The sequence below is a fragment of the Giraffa tippelskirchi genome, chromosome 6 (genome assembly GCF_054371585.1).
Source record: "Giraffa tippelskirchi isolate mGirTip1 chromosome 6, T2T-mGirTip1v1.2.pri, whole genome shotgun sequence".
Lineage (NCBI taxonomy): Eukaryota > Metazoa > Chordata > Mammalia > Artiodactyla > Giraffidae > Giraffa > Giraffa tippelskirchi.
This window is the reverse complement of record NC_137280.1, coordinates 66,722,784-66,748,105: the sequence shown is the minus strand read 5'-3', so window position 1 is coordinate 66,748,105 and position 25,322 is coordinate 66,722,784. Positions and strand designations below refer to the sequence as shown.

General features: G+C 48.8%; 1 protein-coding gene across 10 annotated transcripts in view; it reads left to right on the top strand.

The window, feature by feature from the left end:
* Window positions 1–5,598: 5,598 nt before the first annotated feature.
* ASAP1 (ArfGAP with SH3 domain, ankyrin repeat and PH domain 1) overlaps window positions 5,599–25,322 on the top strand; it is a 335,887-nt gene continuing 316,163 nt past the window's right edge. For 7 of the 10 annotated variants that reach the window (XR_014057637.1, XR_014057635.1, XM_081504067.1 and 4 more), the window contains exon 1: window positions 5,599–5,915. The gene's annotated coding sequence lies outside the window, so the exon portion shown is untranslated. Of the gene's footprint in view, window positions 5,920–25,322 lie in introns of all 10 variants that reach the window. The other 3 variants (XM_081504068.1, XM_081504063.1, XM_081504059.1) reach the window with 1 other exon arrangement.

The following is a 25,322-nucleotide window of genomic DNA, read 5'->3' as shown; positions in this document are numbered from 1 at the left end:
GGTTAACTCTTTAGGAGCTTCCTCCCCCACTCACCAACTGTGCGGCGCCCTCCTCCTCGCTTCCCACCACCTTCAAGCCCCCAGCTCAGCAAAGCCGCAAACTCTTAGCACCACCCACTCGGCCTTCCCAGCACAAAGCATAAACAGGAACTCATTATCTTCCTCCTCAAAACCTTCCCTCCCCTGCTCTTTATCATGGTTTAAAATACCACCCTCCTCCTCCTCACAGGTGAGCATCACTGTCCCCACCTTGCCGTTCTAACCACCGCCCCCGGCCCCCCCATCCAACCATCAGTCACCAATCTGCGTCTCTTCTGGCTCTCCAAAGCACCTCCTGCGCCCTGTCTCCTTTCCATCCTCACTAACCTACTTTGGGCCAAAATAGCTTCTTATGCTATTTCTTTTCCAGTTATGAGACTGAAGTCACTTTTTATTCATCTATACTGGGATGCATTCATTTTGCCCAGAGCAGGAATGTCATGTGGAATTACCTGTGCAAGCCCACCGAAGTCCTAGCCTGGGAATCCAGGAGAAGTTCCTGATGGAATCTGAACATTCTGTTCCCTTCCCTCTGGCCGTCTACTCCAGTGGGCGAGGTGGTCCCTGGGGGCCAGGGCTCATCCCCTCCCACCTCCCACCCTCTCACCCTCAGGACCTGTTCCACGAGGGACCCCTCTTTTCCCCTTCAACCTCTCCCTCCTTACTGGGACCTTCCCATCAAACACAGATGCTCACTCACCCACTCTCCTTAAAGGATTCTCCACCCTTGCCTCCCACGAGCTAGACTGCCATGCTTCTGAAAAGAATTGTCTATACTTGCCGTCTCCCACTCACTCTTCAACCCACTGCAATCTGCTTCCAATCCCTCTACTCCATTGAGGCAGTTCTGGCAAAAGTTACCAGCCTTCTAACTGTCAAATAAAATAGGCACTTGCTTTCCTTCTTTGGCTGGATCTGTGACATTTGAGAGGGTTGGCCATTGCTTTCTTTTAGAAGCAATTTCTTCCCTTGACCTCAGGTATTCTTTCCATTTCTGTTCCATTTCTCCCTTCCCTCCTGGCCTCAGTCTGCTTTGTGGGTATCCTGTCCTCTGCAGCCTACGGTGCAATCAGGGTTCAATCTTGATCCCAGTGTTTTCTCACTCTACATATTCCCCATGGGTGAATTCATCTGCAGCTTGCACCCATAGTTCTAACCACCAGGCGAGAAAGTAGAGGATGGTAGTTAAGAGCCTGCACTCCAAAACTCCTCTGTGAACTAAGTGTTTGACCTTGGGCCAGCTAGTCAACATTTCTGTGCCTCAGTTTCTTCAATTGTAAAATGGTGCAAGGCTTTCAAGTCTCATTGCTTTCCATGACCAAACATGCACAGTTTCCTCAGACCATGCTGAACCTTGTAGAGCTTCCAGATATATTACATGCTCCCACTTAGGCTCAGTCTTTGCTCAGATACAGAGACAGTGCCTGGTCAATATTTGTGAATAAATGAATGAATGCTGACCTGGCTTGGGTCTCCCCAGAAACAAATCTTGAGACAAGGAACTGGTTGCAGCTAGTTCTAATACTTTGGCCACCTAATGCGAAGAGCTGACTCATTGGAAAAGACCCTGATGTTGGGAAAGATTGAAGGCAGGAGGAGAAGAGGATGGTTGGATGGCATCATCGACTCAATGGACATGAGTTTGAGCAAACTCCGGGAGACAGGAAAGGACTGGGAAGCCTGGAGTGCTGCGTCCATGGGGTCAGTGGCAAAGAGCTGCACACGATTTAGTGACTGAACAAGTTTATTTGGAAGGTGACTGATTCCAAGCAGAACAAATGAGGGAGTGAGAGAGTGAGGCAAGGAAGAGGCAAAAGGCATAGTGAATTGATGAAAGTTATGCCTGGGGGCAATGGGACTCAACTCCACTGGGGGTCCTCTGTTGAAAGCACTTGAGGATTGTCCCCTTAGGGATAGAAGACTGGGACATTTATCCACTGATTGGTTGGAGGCTGCCCCAGGGCTGTTAGGCACTTCTGGTCTGGGCAAGATTCTGCAGCCTTGGAGAAAAGCCCAGGCACAGAGGAGGAGACAGGCATCAAAATGCAGCTGCAGGTGAACTCAGAAGTGAGTCCAGGGGACCAGGAACTGAGCATCACCAGCTCTGTGCTTTTTGCTCTGGCTCCCAGACCTATGTTGTTCCCTTATCTACCTAGATAAGTTCCACCTCTTCCTAGAAAGTTAGTTTCAGAGCACCCACTTACTGGAAGTAGTTTCTAACCCCCTCCAAAATTCATATGTTGAGATACCCTAACCAGCAATGTGACGCTATTTGGAGGTGGGGCCTTTAGGGGGTGATTAGGTCATGAGAGAGGGTGGGGTTCTCATGAATGGGATTAGTGACCTTATAAGAGAAACAGCAGAGAGACCTCTTGCCCCAGTAAGAAGATGGTCATCTATGAACCAGGATGAGGGGTCTCACAGACACAGAATCTGTCAGCATCAGACTTCTCAACCTCTAGAACTGTGAGAAATAAATGTGGGCTTATAAGTCACTGAGTTTATGATACTCTGTTACAGAAGCCTGAACTAAGATACCCACTTCCTACTGATTTAGGAAGACTTCCCTGTGACACCCTGAGCATACCTCTGTAAGAACAATCATTTCTCTGTTTTCTAACTAGCACTTGGAGGCCAAGAACAGTGAATCTTTGCAAATCTATTGCCCAGAAGATTTTTGAGCACTTAACTAGTGACTTTTTTTTTTTGGCTGAGCTGCATGGGCTTTTTTCTCTAGTTTCAGTGAGCTGGGGATAGTCTCTAGCTGTGGTGCATGGGCTTCTCATTGTGGTGGCTTCTCTTGTTTCAGGAGCAAGGGCTTTAGGGCATGCAGGCTCAGTAGCTGTGGTGTACCGGCTTAGTTACTCTGAAGCATGTGGAATCTCCCTAGGTCAAACCTGTGTCTCCTGTATTGGCAGGCAGATTCTTTACCACTGAGCCACCAGGGAAGCCCTTAACTAGTGATGGCTTTAATGAATTCAGATTCACCTTGCTCAGGATCCTGCCCAGAGTAAGTGGTCAATAAATACAGGCTCCTTTCCTTTCCCTCCAACTCAGAGTTTGCCTTCTAACTTAGGAGGGGACTCACTGAGCAAGTGTAGAATGTGATACATTCTTTAAATGAATTGGCAGGCAGATTCTTTACCACTGAGCCACCAGGGAAGCCCTTAACTAGTGATGGCTTTAATGAATTCAGATTCACCTTGCTTAGGATCCTGCCCAGAGTAAGTGGTCAATAAATACAGGCTCCTTTCCTTTCCCTCCAACTCAGAGTTTGCCTTCTAACTTAGGAGGGGACTCACTGAGCAAGTGTAGAATGTGATACATTCTTTAAATGAATGGAAGTGCTGCCAGAGCACAAAGGAGGGTGCAATTAACTAGGACTGTACCAATGAGATTGCAGTTAACTTGTCTGACAGTCTTAATTACTTACAGTTTTAACTTTCCTGAACCATTAATAGAGGTGTCTGACACTTCTTCCATTACATTGGGCTTTCCCATTTGAAAGCCTCCTGGTGGCTCAGAAGGTAAGGAATCTGCCTGCAAGACAGGAGATCTGGGTTAGATCCCTGGGTTGGGAAGGTTACATGGAGAAGGGAATGGCTACCCACTCCAATATTCATACCTGGAGAACTCCATGGACTGAGAAGCCTGGTGGGCTACAGTATATGACATTGCAAAGAGCTGAACATGACTGAGTGACTAACACGTTCACTTTTTCAAGGGCTATGAAGCAATGAAACAGGGCATGTGATGTGTAGGAGAGGTGGGGGTGGGAGAGGTGAGTGTCAAAGTCAAGTAGATCCAATGGTTGGGGAAAGCTCCCTTTGAGGACTTGACTTCTGAACTATGAGCTGAGTGCCACGAACAGTCAAGCAGAGATTCTTCCAGGCAGAAGAAAAAGCAGGTGCAAAGGGCCAGGGGCAGGACCCTGGACTCCCAGGGCCAAACCAGGAGCTTGTCCCACTGCTTCTGGCCGCTGGTAAAGGAGTTGCAGAAAAGAGACAAAATGGTTCTAAAACTGATGTCTGGTCCTTACTTAAGGGTTGAGGAGCTGATATCCAACTTTCAGTGCCTAGCAGACTCATTTCAGGTTTGGTTTTCACTCACGGGTATGTTGTTCCCTCTTCAAAGTCAGATTGGGTTCCAAAGGAATTTGAAACACTTACAGCAAAACCACCAAGCTGCATCCTCCAGGTGGAAAAGCCCCAAATGTGGCATTTCCGTGGGAAACCACGATGAATCACTCCTACTGGCCCACTACTTCAGGCCCGATGGCATGGAGATTTACTTTGGTTTTTTCAAACTTCCTAATACCTCTCCAGACTTTAAAACAAACCCCTACAGTGTCCTGGGTCTCACATTAAGAGCAAAATACCAAATTCTGTAGCGTTTGCGGAGTTTCAGATTTCATCAGAAGGGATTCTACCACAGCCACTAACCTTTTCCTCTGCAGAGAGCAGTTTCTGAAACGCCGCAAAGAAAAATAATCACTAAGTGATAAGGAGGGAAATGAAGTTCGGAGGCTTTCTAAGTAGGTATAGATAATGCACAGCACACACTCCATCAATTAAAACCCTCCTCTCTCTGATGTCTCTTGTTGGAGTAAAGTCAATCATGTTTATCATCTAGTCAGGCATTTACAATGTGTCAGTCCCAGTCTAACCAGTATTCTTGCCTGGAGAATCCTAGGGACGGAGGAGCCTGGTGGGCTGCCGTCTATGGGGTCGCACAGAGTCGGATACTACTGAAGCAACTTAGCAGCAGCAGCTGCAGTCCCGGTCTAAACCTTTGGTTTCCAAATCAAATCTATGAGGGCAGTATGACCACCTCATTTCACATTTCAGCAATCGGAGGCTCAGTGAAGTTAAGTGACTTACCCAAGGTAACCCAGTTAGAAAAAAGGCAAAGTGTGGATTCCAACCCGGGTCAGAGTCCCAAGTTCATACTATGACTGTCCGTACCATTTGTATACTATCCTGACCTGGAAAGGTCCTGCCCCCGCCCCTGGCACTGGGCAAACCATGAGGAAATTAGCAATGCGGACGCAGTGAAGGGGGTGGGAGGGTGGTAGTCAGGTAAAGTCATTTATTTTATGAAAAATAGGGGAAACGGCCAAGAGATTTCAAGTTCATACTTTGCAGGATGGGAGAGAGGCTAAGGTCCTTTCCTGGTGTCTGGGGACTTAGAAAGGCATCTCCCAAGGCCAAGGTTTTATCGGGACAAATCCGACCCCTTCTACATCTGAGCAGGGAGAAGGAGGCAGGCCAGCGCCAGTGTGGGGCCGAAGAGGTAGGAGGCCCGACACTGGCACAGCTCGCACGCCGGAGTCGGGGGGTCGGAGACCCCGCTCGTCCGCCGCCGGGTGTCCGGCTGCCGCGCTCCCTGCGCGACGTCTGGAAGCCCGCCGGCCCCCCACTCTCCTCCTGCGTGCCGGCGGGCCAAGGGTTAAGGGAGGCGGGAGCCCCCCGGCGCGGGGCGGCCCCCAGGCCGGGAATGCTTAGTCAGGATTCCGATTTCCTGTCGAAGTGTTTGGATTTCCTGGAGCCCGCGCCCTCCGCCGCCGAGCGGGATCGTCCGAGCCGCGCGCGTCGCTGCGGCCTCCTCCCCTCGGCACATGGTCGCCCGCCCCTTCCTGCGCCGCGCTCGGCTCCCGCGCCTCGCCGCCGTCGCCGCCGCCGCGGGCGGGCTCTCTGCGCTCGGGCAGCCCCCGGCCCGCGCCTCCCGCCCAGCCGGCCGCTCCCGCCGCCCGCTTTCCGCTCCGAGAGCCGCGATCGGCCGGCCGAGGGGAGCCGGTGCGCGGGTGTCTGTGCCGCCGCCGGGGAGCCGCCGCCGAACCCGCGATGGAATAATGCCCAGCGGCCCGCCTGGTCCTGGTGAGTTGCGGGGCGCTCGGGCGGGCTCGGCGGGGCCGCGCGGGGGTCTCGTCGGCGCCCCCTTGCCCGGCTCCCGCGCGGAGAGGCGCCGGCACGGGGGCACCGGGCGGGTCCCGGCTCCGTTCGCGCTGGGGAGCTGGCCGTGGGCTTCGCAGGGCCGGGCTCGGCCGTCCGCGGGGCTGAGGGTCTGCGCCCCACGAGGCGCGGGGGTGGGGAGGGTGGGACCGCCCGTGGGGGTTTGCAGCGCCCTCCGGGAGAGGGATCTAGGCCCCGCCGATCGGGCGCCCTCCCGGCCGACCGCGGCATTGTCTCGGGCGCGGCGGAGGAAAGTTCCCCGCCGTTTCTGGAGCCGCTGGCCCGGCCTCCGGCCCCCGGCTCCCGGCCCCGGCTGAGACTCGGCGCTGCCAGGCAGGCCCTAGGCCACTTGGCTTACAGTGAAGGAAACTAAAGAGAAAAATAAAAAAAAAATCCATTCGGGGCTTGGGGTTTGTTCCCGGGAATCCAGGAAAGTGGCTTGTGTTTTTCTCCTTGTACCATTTGGAGACCTGCTGCGTTTTCTGAGAGCGACGTGAAGTTTCAAAGAAAAAAAAAAAAAAAAGAAACTCGCTGGCGTCTGGTATTCTGCGGTTTCATACATCCCGAGTGTTCTTCCCGGGCATTCCTAAAGCGGTTTCCTTCAATAATTAATTTTTCCACTAGTGCAGGCGGATGGAGGGCCAACTTCAGACCATCCTCAGCGTGACCTCAGCTTTACCCGCACTAATCAGAGAGAGCAATAACTTTTTCCCACTTTTTCCCGTAGACTCGATCAGGTTGTCTTGGCACACTGGATCCTGGAATGACAGCCGGGCACAGATTGCTGAGTAATGTTCCGGATTGTAAAGCATAGTTCAGTATTGAGGCCAGTTTTGTCTCTCCATCAGACTGCAGCCCAGGGCTTTCCCGTCTTGCAGTTGGAGATTCACCTTGTAACAGTTAGATCTTAGATGCAGATTTTCTGGATGCTTCAAATCTCAACAGTTTAGGAAGAAACAGGATGTTTGAGAGCAGTTGTTGCAGCCCTTTCTTATTATTCCTGCAGCCAGAAGAGGTGACTGGGGCTTATGAAAAATCATGTGGCCAGGGATCAGACTCCCTGTCCAGTGCTCCTTACGCTGTCAGTTTCTGGTCTGTGTCAGCCATTAAACGTTTGGAAATATGTCTTCTTGGCATTGTAACTTTCATCATTTTTAGTGCCTTCTTCTTGTTTTGTCTTATCTGTTATTGCTGCTATTTCTGAGATAAGCAGTTACCTCAAACTGCTTATTTTGAGATAAAAGTTAAAGAAAAAATTCCCTAACCCCTACTATTCAGTCACTAAATGGATTTGGAGCTTCAGCCCCCAAATGGATCCCCACCCCCCCAGCAAATGGATTTGAAATATAAAATGGGTGGCTTCTTCTACAGGGGATGACTTTTCTCTGTTCTATTCTTTTGTACAAAGTAGAAACTCCCAGGTCCAGAAAAGGGCATTATCTTAGCACATAATGTACTCTGTGATGCCCCCCTATATCTTGTGAGCTCTGCAGCCCATCTATTTTTCTCCCTATGAGAGCTCCAAAGGGCTGGTTTTTCATTTGTAGTATGTGATAATATTGGAGAGAAAGGACTTTTTCAAAAGCTTGCCATTTGGTGAAGGAAATTGAAATTATCTCCACCTCCCCACTCCTCACCAGCCACAGTGAGCCAGATTTTGCAGACTCAGTCACAGTCTTGCAGGCCCCCACGTGAATGTGTACTGTCAAATAGGACCTCCCTCGCCCTCCCTGAGGATGCACCTCCCTGCGGGCCTCTCCCTGGGTACACTGTACCCAGGTGGCTAAAGTCTAGAGCAGGTGTGTTCGCACCCTCCCAGGCCATGTACCTGTCCGTGGCCTGTTAGAAGCCAGGCCCCACAGCAGGAGGTGAATTTCAGGTTAGAAGTTTTACACCTGTGTTAACAGCCGCTCCACCTTGCTTGCATGACCACCTGAGTTCTGCCTGTCAGGTCAGCAGCAACATTAGATTCTCATAGGACCCCAAACCATCCGTACTGTGCTAGAATCATTCTGAACTCCGCCCCCTGCCCCCCCATCCTTGGAAAGATTATCTTCCATAAAACTGGTCCCTGGTGCCAAAAGTGTTGGGGACCGCAGGTCTAGGGGAAAGACAGGAGCCTGTGTTACCTGGAACCTCATCATTCCTGTATTTTCCCTCCAAGTTCTCAGTGTCTTTGACTGGAACCCGTGTCCCCGTTCTCGTTTTTCCCTCCTGTGTATCTCCTTCCCACTTCTCTCCCATCCACTATGTCTGTGTGGGCTGGAGAGCAAGTCTTTTCTGTGGGCTGTGTGACTGAGTCCCCACGTCAGCAATAGTGATAGTGACACTAGCATTTACTGAGCCCTTGCTCTGTGCCCTGGGTCTGCCTCCTCCTAAGAAGTCCCAAGGAGGGAGGGAGCTGCTTTCTCAGGAACCTTGCCCAGAAAGGACAGCACTTTTCAGATTCATCTGGAACCTGAGTCATTCTTTCATTCATCTCGTGCAGATTTGCTAAGTGGCTCCCCTGTGGGAGGTGCCAAGAGCGCAGAGATGGATAGGATCCTGTGTTCAAGGCCTTCTGTTTCCAGCCTCATCTCTCAGGGTCAGCCTTGCACTTTCTCTTTTAATTAGTCGATTCAGCAGGGCTGTACTGAGCACCTGCTTTGTGCTAAGCACTGAGTGAAGTCCTGACAATACAGTGATGAATAAGATAGACCCAGTTTCGCCCTCCTGGGGCTCGCATTCCAGAACAACGGAGCAGATAATTTCTAATGAATGAAAGATGCTAGTGCTTGTTATTAAAGAAACACCAAGGATCGAAATGATGACTGAAGTGAAGGGGGATGAGGGGTAGGGATGGCCCTAGTTTTGCCAGGGAAAGGCCTCTTGGAGACTGAAGAATCGAGAAGAAACTGGCCTGGGCGGAGAGGTTGCTGCCAAGGGGGCATTCCACACAGAGAGATCAGAATATGCATGGTTCTCTGCACCAAAGAGCTCGATGTGTTCCCGGGAGTGAGGAAAGTGGGGCGATGAGCGGGACAAGTGTAAGGGAGCGATGGGAAGGATGCTCGGGGGTGAAGGTGAGGTTTCAGAGGGAGGCAGGGGCAGGTCGCATCATGCTGTGGATGATCACCCCACCAAGTACAAAGAGGAACTGATAAATGTAGGCTCAGGAGTGGGGTCTGATTGACACTTTAAGGAGATTACTTTTATAAGAGTGGATCACAGGGGGCGAAGAGCAGAAGCGGAGAGATAGGCATATAAATAAAATTGCAGGCGATTCTTCACCATCTGAGCCACTAGAGAAACCCATGTTAGTGTATGCGTGTGTATGTATTATATAATGATAGTGTATTAGTTTCTTCTTGTTGCCATAACAAATTGCCACAAACTTGGTGGCTTAAAACAACACAAGTTTATTCTCCTCCAGTGCTGGAGGTCAGAAGTCTGAAATGGGTCTGACGTCAAGGTGTGGGCAGAACTCTGATTTTTTTTTCTGGAGGCTCTAGAGAATGATCTATTCCCTCGCCTTTTCCAGTTTCTAGAGGCTTCCTTCATTCCTTGGCTCCTGACCCTTTCCTCCTTCAAAGCCAGCAATGTTGGTCCTAGTCCTTCTCATGCTGCCATCTCTCTGGTTCTTTCTTCTTTTCCACTTTTGAGGACCCTTTTGATTACATCAGCCCTCCTGTATAATCTAGAATGAAAGTGTTAGTCGCTTAGTTGTGTCCAACTCTTTGCGACCCCAAGGACTGTAGCCCACCATGCTCCTCTGTCCATAAAATTCTCCAGGCAAGAATACTGGGATGGGTTGCCATTTCCTCCTCCAGGGGATTTTCCCCACCCAGGGATCAAACCCAGGTGTCTTGCATTGCAGGCAGATTCTTTACCGCTGAGCCACCTGGGAAACCCTAGAATAATCTCACTATTTTAAGGTCAACTGATTAGTAACCTTATTTCCATCTTCTGCATTAGTTCCTCATTGCTGGGTGACCCAAGTAGCCTAACACATTCACAATTCCTGGGAATTTGGACATGGACATCTTCGCAGGCTGGTAGGGGAAGGTGTTATGGGGGCTATGAGGCAAGGCCCCTAACCCAGTGAGGGAAGGGAAGCCAGGGACATCTTCCTGGAGGTAGTGGTGCCTGGATGGAAGTCAGTCTCTACTTGTATCCTCACTGCCCTTCCAAGTATTTCACTCTCTCATTGAGGTGTATTCATTCCTCCTTTCGAGGTCTTGCTGATGCCGGCTTTACGTGGGGAGTCAGAGTTGAGGATTCATTTCACTGTGCATCCTTCAGGCTGCAGGCCAGATTGTTCACTTTCAACTCAGGACATTAACTTTTTTTTTAACCCCACCTCATGAATCAGTTAAACTGACCAACCCATGAACACCCTCCCCCAGCCCCCCTACCCTGCATCCACTCCCAGGAAGGAATGGAGACTAAGGGGGGTTGGTCTTCTCTTTAAAATTGCTTGGGGTTGATCTCCCGGGATGGCGGGAACCCCAACACATGTGCCTTTTATACAGTTAAAACCTCGGTTCCTGAGGTATGGTTACTGTCCCCAGCCTCAGCCATTCCTGTTCCCAAAGCAGGCCATTGGCCTTAAAAAAAGTCAGGAGAGGGCGTGTGGTTTGATCAGGACAAATCCGCCTGAACTGAAAGGGGAAAAAGCATCCCAAGGCCCGGCCTCGTCATGGCCTGTGGCAGGCAACCCCATCTTCCGAGAGTAAAGGAAACGCACCATGATGGGACATGTAGCCGCGTTGCTGTGAGGGGCTGATTAAGACCATATTGCAAACATCTTCCCTGTTATTTGGAAGAAAATGGGCTCTTGTCCCAGCTACTCCCTGGAAACAGATGGCGTCTGGAGACCTTCAGTGCCAGGGGGACCCCATCAGCTCTGCCAGCCAGCGGCATGCCGATTGCAGGGAGACCGAGGTCCCTCACTGCCTGCACTTCCCCTGCCGATCCCCATCCATTGGAAATGCCACCAACTAGCCGGTCTTGTAGTATTTTTGGTGTTTCCCCTTCCTCTACCGGTCTAAGTCAGGAAATGGGAAAGTGCACAGCGTTAGAAAAACAGAAATGAGCAAGCAGTGTCTCTCCAACAGAGGGATACCAGGTGGAAGTCTGGTTAGACTTGGAGTAAAGAAGTGTGACTGTCAGTGCGTCAGATGTCATTGGGCTTGCCGAGAACCAGGCACACGCCAGGCATCTGTGGGCAGGACAAGAAGGAGAGGGTCCAGCCTGTTTGTGGTTTCTGGGGAATGGCTCGTCTTTCCCTCATCAAGACTCATCATGCATTTTTCCAGCAAGGCATCTGCCTTTATAAAACTCTTGCCTATGGGATGATACTGGGTGCCTGTTTCTTTATAGTTTTGTAATGAAATCCTTTTCAGTGGGAGGGATATCTAAATGAGAAGGAGATCTAAGAGGGACGGGATATATATTTATAAGTGTGGGTGATTCATTTTCCTATGCAGTAGAATCTTAACACAACATTTTAAAGCAACTGTACTGCAATAAAAATTAATGAAACAAAATAGGCCATTTGTCCCTCTTGCAGCTACAGTCTTTTTTTAATTGTTAAAAAATTAAAATACAAATCATATTTCATGTTGAAATATAGTTGTTTTAAAATGTGTTAATTTCTGACTCAGTTATACACACACACACACACACACACATATATATCTTTTTTCATATTCTTTTCCATTTTGGTTTATCACAGGATATTGAATATAGTTCCCTGTGCTATACAGTAGGACTTTATTGTTTATCCATTCTGTATCTACCAGTTTGCATCTGCTAATCCCAACCGCCTAGTCCATCAGAAACGTAGAAATCACTCCAGTAAAAGACCATCTTACAGGCAACTTGCCCTCAAATGGTTCAGAAAATAATTATATGTATTTTCTGAATACATACATAAAAATTACATGTGAGAAAAAAAAAAAGGGAAAAAAACAAGGGGAGTAAAATATTAACCATTGATGAAGGTGGGTAAAGGGCATGTGTGTTCCTTGTACTATTCTTATTGACATTTCCAAATAGGATTTTTGCAAACTGAAGGGGGGAAATAGAAGAGGGCTCAACATTCCATGGTGATTGTGACCTTGGTGACCTGGCCCCGAGGAAGCCAGAAGATGCTGGGTCTGCTATGGACCCCACCTTCCTGGCGTCCTCACACTTTTCTGTACTGACTGACATCATGAAGGAAAAGCATCCTGCACGAGGAGTGCAGAAATGCAAGCATCATCACAGCCGTCCCGTATGGAAGTGTGTTTGCTGGGGTGGCTGCCTCCCCTTCAGACTGAGCGTCTTAAGAGGCGTGGGTGGGGACTCTGGCTTCCTCCTCTTGTCCCCTTGTGCTGGGCATAGGCCAAGGGCAGGGACTGGGCAGGGAGGTGCAGTCAAGTGCCTTGGCTTCTGTGTCGCCATGTTTGTTCAATTTTCTCATCTTTAAGTTTTTATTTCTCCATTTTCCTTCTGGAAATCCCCTTTGGTTCTCTTTCCAATTCATTGGCTTTGAATCCTTGGGTCTTATTTTTGCATGAGAATTCTTCATTCTTATTTCATATCTTTGCTTTAAAATGCACTGATATTCTTTTTCAGACTGCCCTGTTACATTAATTCTGGAGGAGCCTATTTTCCTATTTCCTGCATCTTCGATTTGGAGGGCATGGTGGTTCATACCCCGCCTTTCTGGTAGCAGAAGAGGATTTACAGAGCTGGTTTTGTGCTTCAGCCCAGGCTCTGAGGGTTTCCTAGGTCCTGGAAATGCTGCTGTGGCAGCTGCTGAGCCAGAGACTTTTAAACCCAGTCCGTGCTTTTAACCCCAGTATCTTTGAGCTCTGCGTCCATACTTAGGGTCTCAGAGTTTGCACAGAAGCCTTTTTCTCTCCCATCCAGACCCAGGGGCAGAATGCACTTTCTTGTCATTTCTCTGCACTGGAGAGAGGAATCGTTTTGGCCCACTTTCAAAGGAGGCTGGGACCTCTGTGGGGTTGTGGCCTTATGGAGGGTTCTCAGCTGTCCTGTCCTGCAGGCACCAAGCAGAGACAAGCCAGCTGAATACACTGAGTCTTCTTTTGCAAACGAGGAAAAGAAAGAACACTTACAAAAATGTAAAAACTGCCATTTCCAGAAAAGAAAACCAGAATCCTTATCAGACCAGTAGCAAAGATGTGATTCAGAGCAGCAAGCACTTCGAACCCTTTCTGTGTGTTCACCCTGCAGAGCAGAGGTTTGGGGAGGCAGGAATGAGCTGGGCCTTAAAATGTCTTGTTCATCTTTGTAACTCCTGGTGCAGAGAAGACAACAGGTATTTAAGAAGAGAGGAAAAGAGAAAGGAATCGTATGTATCGAAAAAGACAAATAACCAATGTGGGAGACAGACTAATGGAAAGGAGCACTGAATTGAGACTCAGAAGTCCAGAGTTCTAGTCTAGAACTTGACTAGATGTTGACTGTGATATGACTGTTAACAAGCATTCACTTACCTTCTTGGAAGTGCCCTTCCTCACCCGTGTCAAAAGGTGGTGATAATTCTGTCCTGACCCCTACTCCTCGCCGGGTTACATGAGGTCATGAATATGGAAGGAGGGAGCCTCAGAGGGTACAGGGGGTTTCTTGTCCTCAAGGTGGAAGGGGCCACGTGTCCTCCAGCTGCACCTTGTTTTGAAGACGCCCTTCCCTGCCCGCCCCCACCTTGTCTCCTCACCACCGTGGGCAGTGGGTTTTCCAGGGAAGAGCTGCAGGCATTTCAGGTCCTCAAAGCTTTTGCAGACTAAGGGGCTATTCCCTGGCGTATGGGCAGTAGTTGGGCACTGGGGTGGCTGAATGGCTCCTGTCTCTCCCCTGGGAGGTACCCCCAGATCCAACAAATGAGGGCTGAGCTGCGGCTCAGGGGTGGAATTTGTACATTGTGTTGCCTTCGTGCTGTTTTCCGAGACAGTCCTCTGGATGATGGAACTCAAGATCTCTGTGGGGTCTGTCCTTTGGTCAGATCACTCTCATGCCTGAGTTGATTTGGTATGTGTAAATAGGAACATTTGTCGTGATACAATAGGAAAACCACTGGACTCAGGATCAATAACAATAGCTAATATTTACCCTATGGACTGTAGCCTGCCAGGCTCCTCTGTCCATGGGATTTCCCAGGCAAGAATACTGGAGTCGGTTGCCATTTCCTCCAAGAGATCTTCCCAACCCAGGAATCAAACCCTTCTCTTATGTCTCCTGCATTGGCAGGAAGGTTCTTTATCACTAGCGCCATCTGGGAAGCCCTTATCGTACATTAATACACGTCAAACACTGCTTTAAGCAGCTTTCCTATGAGTTTGTTTAATGCTTGTAACAACCCTGTGAAACAGGTACTCTTTTTCTCGTCATTTTATGTGGGAGGAAACAGACACACAGGGACTAATTTCCCCAAGGACGTATACTTCACAGGTGGCAAGATTTTAAGTGAGGCTGTTTGTGTTCACTGCCCACGCTTGACCATTGCCTCTGAAGACTTGAACTTGAATTCCATGCCCTAATTTCTCACATGGCCTTGGGAGAGTCTGCCTTTCACTTTTCTCTTAGCTTTTCTGGTCGTCAGCGTCCTCTTTTGTAAATTTTAAAAAAGCTTGCAGGTTTTTTAAAAAAGGTGTTAAACCAAGCCATATATTAATATACAGAAAGTGGTGCCAGGCACATAATCGGTTCTAAACAAAAGTGAGTGGGTTCTATTTGCAGGATCAACAGGGGAAGGAAAAATGAGTTCTCATTTGCAGGATCAACAAGGGAAGGAAAAAAAGCAAGGACCAATTCAATTTAGAGATTCTTCCTTGCACACACTTTTACTGCATATCCTGCTGTGTGCCGGGCACCTGGGAGACAAAGGTGAAAACTCAGGGTCCATGGGCTAGAGCATCTTATAGTTGATTAGAAGAGAAAGATGGGGAACTGTTCGCAGTTTTGAACTGGTGTCTGTCCTCACCACAGCAAAGCTACACAGGCATGGATGGCCGTGAGTGTGCAAGGAAGGGAGAGTACCCCAGTGGGGCAGGAAGGGGAACCTTTGGGGAAAATGTGCTCTAAGAACTTATGATCCATGGTGGCTGGGCTCTTAGTATGTGGAGGGCGTGAGGAAGGGTCTCCAAGACTGAGAGTGGCCAGATCATAGTCCTTCTGATAGGAATGTGCTGGATATTTTTAATTAATCAATTAATTTTTCTTTCTTTCTTTTTGGCTGTGCTGGGTCTTCATTGCTGTGTCAGCTTTTCCGTAGTGGTGAGCAGGGGCTACTCTCCAGGTGTGGCTCGTGGGCTTCTCCTTGCGGTGGCTCCTCTTGTCGCTGAGCAGAGGCTCTAGGTGCGAGGGTGTCAGTAGTTACAGCGTGTGGGCTCAGTAGTTGTGGCACACGGGCTTAGTTGCTCCACAGCATGTGGGATCTTCCTGGACCAGGGATTGAACCCATGACTCCTGCATTGGCAGACAGATTCTTTACCACTGAGCCAGAGGGAAGCCTCTGTGCTGGTTATTTTTTTATTGCTGAGGCCTGTTGTTCAGTCACGCAATTGTGTCTGACTCTTTGCAACCCCATGGACTGCAGCACGCCAGGCCTCTTTGTCCCTAAGGAAAGAGAGGCCTAAGGAAAATATTGTTCAAGGAGACAGGCAAAACTCTCAGGTAAAAGGGTCTCTATCTGGAACCCAGGCATCCCTGCTATTTCCTACCCCTGACTGTCACAGAACTCCGGATCCAGAAAAGCAGACTGCAGTGTTTATAGATCTTCCCGTCATAGCTCTGAGCCAGTTTCCTCTCCTAGGACAGTTACTTCCTCAGACCTAAAATAGAACTGCTGAAGGGTGGAGATGCCGGATGTTTTCAGGTTGCACTCAGTTTAATGGTGTACTTCAGGGGCAGGCAGGTAAGAAGTTGAAGAAGACACTATTGACTGTTTATCCAACGTCTTTGCCCTTTTGCTTTGCTGACAGAACACTGATCTTCAGGAGTCCAAGCTTCCAGGGACATTGAGAGAGATCAGTTTAGGCATGGGTGCATGACACAACTCTGGCTGTAAAATATACAGGGGAATTTTCTGGGGGGATGGAGAAAGGTTTTTTTCCACCCTAAACGGAGGCATTTAGAAAGAAACAGCCTCTCTTCTGCTATTGTTGTTCAATGGCTGAGTCACGTCCAACTCTTTGTGATCGCATGGACTGCAGCATGCTAGGCTTCCCTGTCCTTCACTATCCCGGCGTTTATGCAAACTCATGTCCATTGAATCAGTGATACCATCCAACCATCTCATCCTCTGTCACCCCTTTTTCCTTCTGCCCTCAATATTTCCCAGCATCGAGGTCTTTTCCAATTGTTGAATCAGGTGTCCAAAGTATTGGAGCTTCAGCTTCAGCATCAGTCCTTCCAATGAATATTCAGGGTTGATTTCCTTTAGGATTGACTGGTTTGATCTCTTTGCAGTCTAAGGGACTCTCAAGAGTCTTCTCTAGCACCACAGTTCAAAAGCATCAATTCTTTGCTGCTCAGTCTTCTTTATAAGGTCCAACTCTCACATCCGTACATGACCACTGGAAAAACCATGGCTTTGACTATACCATAGGACCTTTGCTATGGGACATAGTAGGGCTGGCATGTGATACTTGGCACTATGGCAGCCATCTTGGGGCCATGAGGGGGCCTTGCTTAGGGAGAACATGTTGAGTGTGTCTAAACAGAAAGATGGGAGGAATAAGACCCTGAACACCCTACCTTGAGACTGTTTTTGAGCTGAGTTTTCTGTTAGCCCCTACACCCAATCTTAACACAAGGGTCTGGCCATGTCACATAACATTTGAGTGATTCTGGGTCCACTATACCCTCCTCTAATAACCCTGTGCTTAGCCAGCACCCTATTTGAAATCACCACCGACTTGTACATGTTTATACCTTGGCAGTCTTGCTATTTTTTTCACCTACCAAATATCCAGCTCTTTAAAGAATGGCTCAAATAGCCCTTCTCTGTGAAGCCTTTCCTGATCCTTCCTGTTGTAATTCATTATTTTAGTCATTGAGCACCCATAAGATTTGTTGCCCCTCCCATCGTCCCTACCTATCCCCACTCTCATTCTTTAGTAGGTGCCTACTATGTGCCTGCTGTGGTGGTGTACAGTGGCATTTTCCTTCATGACTCAGGGCAGATGTATGCTGTAAATTGTGAGCCAGTGTGGTTTGTGTGATCCCAGGGGAGATAAGGTATCACTGAGTACTTACGAAGGGGGCACCTGACCCCACCCTGCACAGAGGGTCAAGAAGACTTGCTCCAGGGTAGAATCCTTGAGCTGAATCTTAAATAATGAATAAAAATTAGCTAGAAAAAGAGGGACGGGAAGAGAAGGAAGTTCCAGGTGTAGGGAGCCACTTCAGCAAGAGGTGGATGGTGCAAACAGCATGGTTTGTGCTGGGAACTGAGTGACTCAGCATCGGTGCATCTGCTGTGTGGGGTGGGATGCACTGAGGCTGCAGGGGAAGTCGGGAGCCACATCCAAAAAGTGGGGCTTTATCTTGGAGGCTGTGGAGGAGTCTTTGAAAGCTTACGGCGGGGCAGTGATGTGACCCTTGCTCTTTTGGGAAGCTGACTCTGGGTACCTTGGACCGAATGGACTGAGTGGGTGAGAACCAGGACTGGAGGCGGGCAGGCCATTCAGGACGCTCTTGTAGGAGTTGCAGCCAGTGGCCCGGGAGGTGGAGAGGGAAGATACTAGGCAGTCGCACCAGCTGGCTTGGGGATGGATGGGGGAAGGGGGGGAGAGCCATCGAGGACACTGAGCCTTCTGGCTTGTTTACGAGGCCGAGTAATGTTTGTGTCTCTCAAGACCACAGCCTCCCCGGACTCCTGGTCCTTCTGGTCTCTGCATCCCTAGATGCTCAGTGCTGGGCGTCAATGGCGGACGGGTGAGAAAGAAGCAAGTCTGTGCCTGTCTTCCTTCTTCTCTTCCCCTCCCACAACTTCAGCTCTTCGGTTTTCGTTTACGTGGAAGGGGAAGTGGAGCTGTGATGTGGTTTTCCTGGTGTCCTGGCTTCCCTAGATCTGAGCCTCGAGAAGAGGGAAGAGGTTCTTACTGCCCGTGGCTCACCCCCTTTCTTTCTTACGCCTCCTCCAAACCAAGCCGATTCTGCAGAAGCCTGTCCCCACATCTCCAGTCCAGCCCTTCTGTGTGTCCCCCCAGTTTCTGTCTCAGGCCAGGTTTCTGCAGGATCTCCCCTGAGCCATCCAGCCTTTTCCCAACTCTCTGCCCTCTGCTTCATCTGTCCTCCAAGCTGCTGCCAGGGGAGTCTCCTCAAGACTTCACATTGGGGTCACCTCCTTCTTAGTAGGAGATGACCTACTCCTACTAGGTAGGTCAACGGCTCCAGTCCCTGGCTCTGTTGCCTGAGCAGTCAGATGAAGAAGCAGGCAGCCTGGTCTTTTCAGCTGCTCTGACCTGGGGGGTCAGCCCTGCTTCTCACCTTATCTTATCCTTAGGGATGTTGCTGGTTTGGTTCCAGGCCACCACCATAGCTCGTAAAGAATCCACCTGCAATGCAGGAGACCCCGGTTGGATTTCTGGGTTGGGAAGATCCTCTGGAAAAGGGATAGGCTACCCACTCCAGTATTCTGGCCTACAGAATTCCATGGACTGTATAGTCCATGGGATCACAAAGAGTTGGACATGACTGAATTAACTTTCATTCACTACCATAGAGCGAATATTGCTATAAATCGAGTCATGCAATTTGTTTGGTTTCCCAGTGCAAATAAAAGTTATGTTTACATTATAGTCTATTAAGGATGCAATGGCATTATGTCTAAAATAAGCCAATGTAGATACCTTTAACTAAAAAATACATTATTGCTAAAAAGCGCTAACCATCATCTGAGCCTTCAGTGAGTCATAATCTTTTGCCATAGTAACATCAGAGATCACTGATCTCAGTGATACCAGGGTTCTTGGCCTTCTTAATCAATAGAAATTGATGAGACCAGACAAGACCAGGCAAGGCTTTATTTATTATTTATTTATTATTCTTTATTTATTAATCCTGGCCTGGGGAGAATTCCATGAACTGTATATATAGTCCATGGGGTCGTTAAGAGTTGACTGAGTGACTTTCACTTTCACTGCAGCAGAGGGGAGCTAGAGCAAGCAATAGTTTCCCCTTCTCACTTGCTCGTGGTGGAATGAGCTGGTTCCTTGTATGTAGTGAGGGTAGGGTAAGTGGAATTGTACAATATGTGATCCTTTGTCTGGCTTTTTTCCCTTAGCATAATGTGTGAAAATTTTTCTTTTCAGTTCAGTTCAGTTGCTCAGTCATGTCTGACTCTCTGCGCCTCCGTGGAATGCAGCACGCCAGGCTTCCCTGTCCATCACCAACTCCCGGAGCTTGCTCAAACTCATGTCCATCAAGTTGGTGATGCCATCCAACCATCTCATCCTCTGTCATCTCCTTTCTCCTCGTGCTTTCAGTCTTTCACAGCATCAGGGTCTTTTCTCATAAGTCACTTCTTCGCATCAGGTGGCCAAAGGATTGGAGCTTCAGCTTCAGCATCAGTCCTTCCAATGAATATTAAGGACTGATTTCCTTTTAGGATGGACTGGTTTGATCTCCCTGTAGTCCAAGGGACTCTCAAGAGTCTTCTCCAACACCACAGTTCAAAAGCGTCAATTCTTCGGTGCTCAGCTTTCTTTGTTGTCCAGCTGTCACATCCATATGTGACTACTGGAAAAACCATAGCTTTGACTAGACAGAGCTTTGTCAGCAAAGTAATGCTTCTGCTTTTTTCCCTTAGCATAATGATTTTGAAGTTCATCCTTGGCAAAGCATGTATCAGTACTTCATTCCTTTTTATGATTGAACAATATTCCAGTGTATGAATAAACCACATTTTATTTGTCTATTCATCAGTTGATAGACATTTGGGTGGTTTCAAACTTACGACTATTGTGAATAGTGCCTCTCTGAACATTCACCTGTAAGTGTTTGTTTGAAAACCTTTTTTCAACTCTGGGGAGTATACCTAGGATGGAATTGATGAGTCATCTGTTAACTTTGTGTTTAAATTTATTGAGGACCTGCCAAGCTTTTCCAAAGTGGCTGAATCATTTTACATCCTCCTAGCAATATAAGAGGGTTTCAGTTCTCCACATCCTCGCCAAGACTTGTTATTTATGATTTTTGGTATGGTAGCCAATCTAGTGGGTATGACATGGTGTGTCACTGTGGTTTTGATTTGCATTTTTCTTTCCTTTTTTTTTTTTTAAAGAAAATGTTTCATTATTTATTTACTTAGCTGTGTCTGGTCTTAGTTGTGACACGCAGGATCTTCACTGCTGTGTGTGGGCTTCTCTCTAGTTGTGGCTTGTGGGTGCTGTTGCCCCATGGCGTGTGGGATCCTAGTTGGCCGACCAGGGATCAAACTTGTGTCCCCTGCATTGGAAGGCAGATTCTTACCCATTGGACCACTGGAGAAGTCCCAGATTTGCATTTTTTAATGACTAGTGCCTTTGAGCATCTTTGCTGTGCCTGTGGATCATGTAAAGGGATCTTTAGGAAGGTGTGGGCAGGTGCAGGGAAGCTCCAGGAATAGTGTGGTACCCTGGGCACGTGGCCCTGGGGCTCCTGTGTCATGCCCAGTTTGAGGGGTGGGGAGGGACCTGGAGACAGGGAGGGCACGAGGAGGGGTTCTGACCAGAGCTGAGACTTGGGTCGAAGGTGGCAGCCAGTTCACAGTGGCCCCCAGAGGGGGAGCAGTGGTGGGTCCAGAGTAGGGGCAGAAGGAGGAATGGATTCCTCACTCTCCCTTCCCTCCTGTCTCCTGCTGGGGGCTCCCCGTTGGCCAAAACCATCCTGCAGCAGAGGGTAAGGGGCCTTGCATTATTAGTCCCTAGAGGCCAATCTGGGACTTGGGAAAGGGGATGGTGGAGCATGAGGGACATGTAGCACAGAATTAGTGTCTGTTCCAGGAGGCCCCGCTCTGTTTTCCTGTAGGTCTTCAGGTCTGCCCTTCATCTTGCATTGACTTCTCCTTGAGGCTGGTAAGGAGACGGGCTGCCTCCACCTCGAGCATCTTTATTGTAACATCCAGAAGAAGGGAGGAAGCATCATTTCCAAAACCTCTTCTAGGAGATGGAGAAAGAGCCTCCAACTCCAGGTCTCCTTGATCCAAGTTGGGTCACATGCCCTTTAATTAATTTGATTAATCACCGGCAAAGTACTGGGAAGGTTTTCTTTTTAAGGTTTTGTAGAGTTCACATTTTGTTTTATTTTTGTTTGAAAGGTTTTATTTTTCCTTAATTAATTTTTATTGTAGCAAAGTAAATTTACAGTGACCAGGAAGGTTTTGAACCAGCAGAGCCCACTCCTGGGAGCTGCAGGAATACACACCTCCTGGAGAAGGGGGATCCCAGATGAAGTCAGGAATGAGGAAGGGTGCTGGGTGGAGCCCCACGGTGCCCTTCCCTGGGGATTCTTTGGAATATCTGATAAGCTAGAGCCCACGATTTTCCCACTCCACCCCACACCATGCCAGGGGCGAGACCAGAAGCTTGGACCAGGCTTCCGTGAGGGTTTACGCCCTGGCTGCTGAGTCATCTCCAGTCATACCAACCGCCTCAGGCTTCAGGGTCTCCCAGGCCCTGCCATCCCTCCTCCGGTCCACATCCTTAATAGTGATTTCAGGGAGTAAGTCCAGACTCAACTCAAGCAGGAGTCCAGGAAATGGATTTTTTTTGCAGATCTTAGGACAAAAGACAGAATTCTTAAAATCTGCCCGCTGGGTTTCCCTGGTGGCTCAGTGGTAAAGAAACCACCTGCCAATGCCGGAGACACGGGTTCCATCCCTGGTCCAGGAACATCCCACCTGCCCTGGAGCAGCTAAGCTCATGTACCACAACTGTTGAGCCTGTGCTCTAGAGCCTAGGAGCTGCAACTGTTGAGCCCTCCTGCAGCAACTGCTGAAGCCCTTGCGTGTGTCCTAGAGCCCGCGCTCAGCAATAAGAGAGGGCACCGCAATGAGGAGCCCACACACTGCACCTAGAGAGTTGCTCGCCGTCGTCGAAACTAGAGGAAAAACTTGAGCAGCAATGAGGACCTATCACAGCCAATAAGTAAATAAAAGTATTAAAGCAAAAAGGCATGGAGAAGGAAATGGCAACCCACTCCAGTATTCTTGCCTGGGAAATCCCATGGACAGAGGAGCCTGGCAGGCTACAGTTCATGGGGTCTCAAAAGAGTTGGACATGACTTAGCCACTAAACAACAACCATCCATCCATAGTCCCACCTGTTAGAGGTAATTTGTGTTACTCTTTTGGAGTGATGCGAAATAACCTGTTTGTTAACATGTGAATTCAAAGCACTAACTGATTTGCTCTTGGAGAATCTGAAGCTTCCAGTCTGAGGAATTCTCAGGTTTCTCAAGGAAGAGGCAGGGTACATGAATCTGGAATGACAACAGCCAAGTCAAGAGGTCCCCTAAGGGCCAAGGTCAGAGAGGTCAGAACCATGAGAGGATGATCCTTGAGCAGACACCCAGGATGGAGACAGAGCCAGTGGGTAGACACCACCTCTCCCCCAGCTGTGGCCACTGCAGGAAGATTCCTAAAAGTCACAGGTCCACTAGCCTCCTCCCCATCCAAGTGACTGCTCTACTACTTTCTGTGAAAACAGTCTTAAATGGAGTCTCTGTTTCATAAACGATGGAACTCTGTAAAAAATAAATAAATAAATAAAGCAAAAAGACAAAAAAAACCCCACCTTTTGTATGATTCTGTGTATATGAAATCGCCGGAATAGGCAAATCTATAGAAACAGAAAGTTACGCTGTTCTTTTGCCAGGAGTGAGTGCAGGTGGAATTGGATGGGAGTAACTGCTGATGGTATGAGGTTTCTTTTGAGGGCAACAGAAATGTTCTAAAATCGATTAGGGTGATGGTCACACAACTCTGTGAGTTATGTTTCAGACCGTGGAACCGTGTCCTTTAAATTGGTATATTGTATGGTATGTGAATTATATCTCATCAAAGCTGTTACAGAAGACAAAAGACACAAAAGCTCAGTCTGCTGCTATTCTTTTTGTTTTATTTAAAGCTGAAATTGATTGCTGTCTTATTCCTTAATAATAAAAATTATTTGTGGCTTATACCATGTTTTTTTTAAAAAATTTTCATTTATTTATTTTTGGCTGTGCTGGGTCTTTTGTTGCATGGGCTTTTCTCTAGCTGTGGCAAGCTGGGCCCACTCTCTAGTTTTGGTGTGTGGACTTCTCTTGCTGCGGAGCATGGGCTCTGGAGCAGTCGGGCTTCAGTAGTTGCAGCAAATGGGCTCGGTAGTTGCGGCTCCTGGACCATAGAGCGCAGGCTCAGTAGTTGTGGCGCACGGGCTTGGTTGCCCCACAGCATGTGGGGTCTTAGTTCTCTGACCAGGGATCGAACCTGTGTCCCTTGCATTGCCTGCCCACCACTGAGCCACCAGGGAAGCCCTCTGTTTTCTTTATCCTCCCTCTTTCCTTCTTTCTCTTTTTCTCTCTTCCCTACTTTCTCTCTCTTTTCCCTACTTTCCTTCAGATAAGTTCCTACCTCTCCTTAGTCTATGTAGGTCCTGTGGACATGACCCAGCCCTTGCACCCATATGGACCTATGAGCAACACCCAGCCCGTGGAGTCTTCCAGCCCCTGACCACAGGGCTGAGTTCAAGGCTGCATACACAGTCAGAGTCAACCCTGAGACTTTTATTGGAACCGTGGGGAAAGAGAACTGGCCTTCTGCAGGGATTGCTGAGCTCTGATTGCACATAAACCTGAAGGCCAGCGGCCCCCTGGGGGCAGACCTGCCTGAAACACCCCCCATCACCCCTCCAGGAAGGCAGAACCAGCAGATGGAGACCAGCCTTGCCCTGACCACATGTGAGCCCCTGGATCTAGCCATGCCTGAAGTTACAGCTGTCCCTGGACTTCTCAGTTTGGTCAGCCCAGCATCTCCCGCTTCCCTTTTTTTTTTTAAAGTCAGTAGGTGTTGAGTTTTATGTCTCAGGAAATCAGTCTATGTGTGGCTTCTGCACACGTGGGCCCTCAAGGCTTACACGATTCAGTGGCCCCCTTTCCACAACAATCCCAGTGCTGTAAGAGGGAACTGATCCTTCCGCCCATCTCTTGTGTCAGAGCGGGCCAGGAGGACCACTTCCACAGAGGAAGCAGGCTGCTACTGGAACGTCCTGTGGCCCGGCACACCGAGTCCTTTGTGAGGCCCCGGATGGTATCTGGGTCCGCCCTACGGCCTGTTGTGCCCACACAGGTCAGCCTGTGTGCATTCCTCGGTTTCAGGCCAGTGTGTGTGTGTGTGTGTGTGTGTGTGTGTGCACATGTGCAGCTGGGCATGGATGTGTCCTGGAGTATGGCCTTCATTCATGGCCTGTGGTCTCTTTTTTTTTCTCTCTCCTTGTTGGTTATAACTTGAAAACCACTGGAGTCACACTCACTCAAGATTTTCGGTGTGTGTGACAAGGGGGAAAGGTGCCTACATCCACTCAGCTGCCATGTTGCCAGAGCGAGAAGCATCTGATATTCTTTCTGCTCCGTCTCCCTGGTTCCCAGGAAACACAACTGTTGTGATACCTGGGCCTTATCCTTCTCATTTTGCTCCTGAGGCTTTGAGAGCCAATGGACTTTCCATTAGAGGGTTTTATCTCTAAAGCCGGTAGAAGAGGCCAAATCTCCAGCTACTTTGGGCCACGAATATTCCCACCTCAGACTCAGGTCCTTGTGGTTCTTTGTCATTTAAGGGAAATAGAGTTGGGGAAGGTGAGGAGCCTTGATTCTAAGAGAAGTTGAGTTCATACCAGGCCCCAGAAGAGGATGCTTAAGGGTGACCTACGTTTATTGTGGTATAGTCCCTAAAGTCATGTCTGACTCTTTTGTGACCCCATGGCCAGTAGCCCCAGCCAGACTCTGCTGTCCATGGGATTTCCCAGGCAAGAATACTAGAGGCAAGAATTGTATCGTTCAGTAGCTAAGTCATTTCTGACTCTTTGAAACCCCATGGATTGAGCATGTCAGGCTTCCCTGTCCTTCCCTGCCTCCTGGAGTTTGTTCAAGTTCATGTCCACTGAGTCAGTGATGCTGTCTAACCATCTCATCCTCTGCCGCCCCCTTCGCCTTTGGCCTTCAATCTTTCCCAGCATCAGGGTCTTTTCCACTGAGTTGGCTCTTCACATCAGGTGGACAAAGTATTGGAGCTTCAGCTTCAGCGTCAGTCCTTCCTATGAATATTCAGGATTTCCTTTAGGATTGACTAGTTTGATCTCCTTTCAAGAATACTGGAGT